Genomic DNA, 4,374 nt, shown 5'->3' on the forward strand with positions numbered 1-4,374 from the left:
TCGATATCTCGTTTTTTGGCCAAGTTATAGCGAAAAAACTTCAAAAATGATGACGTCAAATTTTCAAACTCAATTTTGGGGCAACCACGTAGGGCAAAACAAAGACCACCATCGGACTCCCCGTGACGAGCTGCATCGAAACGATGCTAATTTAATGCAAAAATATTAACTTTAAAATTTGACCTAATATGACCTGACCTTGACCTGACCTTCACCAAAACGTGACCTAAGCTGGCCCCAAAGGCTGCCTGACCCACATAATCGCATTTGTCATGTAAAATGGACCATAAAACATGTATCACACGACACTTTCATATTGTGACCCCCCAGGTGACCCCCCAGTGACCTGACCTCTGTGACCTGACCTGGTATCAGTGACCTCAGATAGCGAAGTATGTGTTTGACGAATAATGTACCATCGATGGTTTTCAATAACTTACCAATTTACTCGATTTCACAACACATTTCTTGAAATGCCTGTGAACGGTGAAAATCCGACCTTTGACCTGACCTGTGACGTCAGCGAATTGACCTAGGTGAATGAAATTTGGTCACAAGGTAGTTCCCGGGTGGGGCTATCGAACGCCGTTTGAATTTTGAAAATCGGCCGGTAAATTTTAGAGATCTTAGGGGGGGCCGAAACGCCCCCCCCCCCCCTACGGATGGTAGCGTCCGCCGGTAGCCCTGCGGGGCGCGGGTTAATTTGGGCATGTAGACTGTTAAACCTCGCCGGCACAGGGGGGGGGGGGGGTTGATGCAACCCCCCTAAGGTTTTTCGCGAATAACTCGCGTAAAAAGCGGCCGATCGCGACGAAACTTTCAGTACCCTCGCTCTCGTCACGGGCAACACGCTCGTTTTTTCCGCGAAGCTCTAGCTCGATCAGGGGCCAAACGGCAAGGGGGGGGGTCCAACCGACCCCCCCCCTACACATTAGAAGCTGGCAAACGCCGCACACATGCGAGGGTTAAGTTGGAAATGAAAAATTGGCCATAAAACATGCATCGCGCAACCCTAGTAAAGTTGAGTTCATGTGCTAACCTTTGGTGACCTGACCTGTGACCTGACCTGGTATCATCAGTGACCTCTAATAGCAACATATGTACTAGGCAGCTGACGCCCTATCTCTGATTTTTGACAAAATGCGTTTTACTCGATGTTAGCCGTTTTCACGACGGCCATCTGGTACACATTTGGTGCACATCTGGTGCAGATTAGGTGCAGATTTGGTCAAATTAGGTTCAATGTGTCTCTTAGTAGCTATCAGCTATGGTTGCCCTAATTGCTTATATGCCTGCTTTATCTTATTATCGGAGAGAATCATCGATTAAAACGCTGAAATAACTTTGTAAAATAAAGATATCTGCTGTTAACCCTCGCCCGCACATGCCATTTTCCCATCCTAGAACGCACATGGGGGGGGGGGGGGGTTGCCACCCCCCCGCGCCATTTCGTTCCTGTTGGAGATAGAGCTTAGCAGTAAAGACCAAAAAGATTCTTTGGGAAGAGACGAATCCAATGATACCCAGTTTTACCTTCTCAGGTCAGTCATTGACCTTCCAGGTCAGGTCAAACTAAAAAATGTTGCTGTTTTAGGTCACCGTTGGATATCAAGCGCGCTGCTTGTCATATACCGATGACGATGCCGTTTTCTGGTGCCAAGCCAGCTAGAACCTCTTTGTCACACTACCCGACCAGGTTTTTGCTGCTGAGGTCATCTCAGGTCAAGTTAGGTCAAGGTCAATAATATGTGTTTGTATGTCTGTGTGTGTCTGTGTGTATACTGATGTGTGCACCGATTGTTTATGTGTCCATATTACATGAAATCATGATCTGAGAAGCTTTTACCAAAAATGTAGTCAAAAAATTTCAAAAAAAGTAAATTCAGCTTGCCTAAAACGCAATTATCTTAGATGACCTAGGTTGACCTTGACCCTGACCTTGACCTCTGTACATCGTCGAACAACATGTTTCATGATAGGTGGGAGGTAGGATTGGCATAAAAGGCCGAAATCAAGGTGTTAAAAGCTCACAAGGCCCATAGCCAACGCAAGATGTTGAGAATTGGCCATTTGGGTCATGACATGACCTGAAAAACAAGGTCATATCTCCGAAACCAAAAATCACAGAAACTTGAAATTTTCAGTGGACATCAAGAAAGGATAGAGGAGCAGCTATACGAAAAATCAGCCATCTAGCTCTAAAAATGTTGAGTGCAGAGCAGAAAGACTACCTGGGGGGGGGGGGGGGGTGGCAACCACCCCCCCCCCCCATGTGCGGGCGAGGGTTAAAGAGATTAGGTGCAGATTTGGTTAACCCGGCAGGCGGTGGGCCTACCAGCCACCTTCCGCGCGGTGGGGGGGGGGGCATTTTTTTGCCCCCCCCCGTATCTCCGAAACTACTGGACGGATCCGGAAAATTCAAACGGCGTTCGATAGCCCTGTCAAATTTGTCGAAGGGAACCAAATTTCATTGACCTCGGGGTCACCGACGACGTCACAGGTCAGGTCAAAGATAAAATGTTTCATCGTTCACGGGGCTTCTAGGGAAAGCGCTATAACACCGAGTAAAACGCATTTTGTCGAAAATCAGCGATAAGGCGTCATTTGTCTAGTACATATGTTGCTAATAGAGGTCACTGGTCATACCAGGTCAGGTCACAGGTCAGGTCACCAAAGGTCACCAAGGGTCACCACATGAGCCCAACTTTACTAAGGTTATGCGATGCATGTTTTATGGCCAGTTTTTCATTTCCAACTCAATGGTGTTGGTTATAAGACCATCAGGTACGGTTTAGGTCACTTTCTGGTGGAGGTCAGGTCAAGGTCAGGTCAAAAAAGGTCAAATTTCAAAAATGATATTTTTGCATAAAATGGGTATCGATTCGATGCAGCTCGTCACGGGGAGTCTAATGGTGGTCTTTGTTTTGCGCTACGAGGTATAGAATTGCTAAAAATTGAGTTTGAAAATTTTACGTCATCAATTTTGAACAGTTTTTTCGCTATAACTTGGCCAAAAAAAGAGGTATCGATTTCAAATTTGGTATGTAGATAGAAGGCGGTAGGGACTATCACATATATTCCGTTTTTTTCGAAATTCAAAAAACGTTTTGGATTTTTTGGCTATTATAATCAAAAATTTATTTTTTGATTTTTGGGGGTCAAAATCCAAAAATTCGAAAAAACCGAAATAGCAGTTTTGTAGCCCTTTTGATTTCACACCTTTTATGTCTGAAACATTTTTCTGTATCTCTAAAGCTGTAGGCCTGACAGCTCTTCCCGCGAAACCTTTTTTTGGGTCGAAAATGGCAAAAATGACGTCACTCTGACGTCATTAGCGGCCAACCTATCATAGCCTTTGGAAAATTTTTGGTCACTATGTGCGCTAGCTGCTCCCGGGAGGGTACTGAAAGTTTGGTGACGATCGGCGCAGCGGTTCTCGAGATATATTGAAAAAACTGAAGGGGGGCAAAAAAATGCCCCCCCCCCCCACCGCCTGGAAGGTTAAATTAGGTGCACTCGCCGGATAGCCCGTCGTGAAAACGGCTGTTATAGCGCATTCCCTAGAAGACCCGTGAACGGTGAAACATTTTATCTTTGACCTGACCTGTGACGTCATCGGTGACCCCGAGGTCAATTAAATTTGGTTTCCTTCGACAACTTTGACAGGGCTATCGAACACCGTTTGAATTTTACGGATCCGTCCAATAGTTTCGGAGATACGGGGGGCCAAAAAAATGCCCCCCCCTCACCGCCCGCGGGCGGTCCGGCCACATTCCGCGGAATGTGGCCGGGAGGCCCACCGCCTGTCGGGCTAATTGACCTACGAGTTTTTGAAGCGATTCTGAATCCGACGCTTTATTCGTTGCTGTTGCTGACGCTAACTTCACGGACATGTCACGTGACTGATGCATGATATAATATTTCCGTGACCTGTGATGACCTGACCCCAGGCGCGCACACAGGATTTTTGAATGGGGGGGGGGGCACGACCTTCGAACTGGGCCCCCCATGCCGAAGGGCCCCCCCCAAAAAAAAAGCGGCGCAGTGGAAGGGGGGGGGGGGCGGATTCCGCCCACCCCTCCTGTTTTTCGCCAATAACTCACGCTGCAAACATAATATTAATGTGAAATTTTGGCTACCTGTTCAGAATTGAACTGCGGATCTTCTCGTGCAAGATATAAGAAAATCGGGCCACAACTTTTCTAGCAATAGCGGTGTAAAGTCAAACATCCTGCCGCCGCGGCGGCACGGCGGCGCGGCGGCCGGCGCTAGCCGTTACGCGCCGCCTGAATTGTAGACTGTGCCGGGGCGGGACGGTTCCGTCTTTACATCGCGCTCCTTACCGCTGATTATATTCGATTCCCGTCAAATTTT

Source organism: Amphibalanus amphitrite, unplaced genomic scaffold, assembly GCF_019059575.1.
Source record: "Amphibalanus amphitrite isolate SeventyFive unplaced genomic scaffold, NRLGWU_Aamphi_draft 000200F_arrow, whole genome shotgun sequence".
Classification (NCBI taxonomy): domain Eukaryota; kingdom Metazoa; phylum Arthropoda; class Thecostraca; order Balanomorpha; family Balanidae; genus Amphibalanus; species Amphibalanus amphitrite.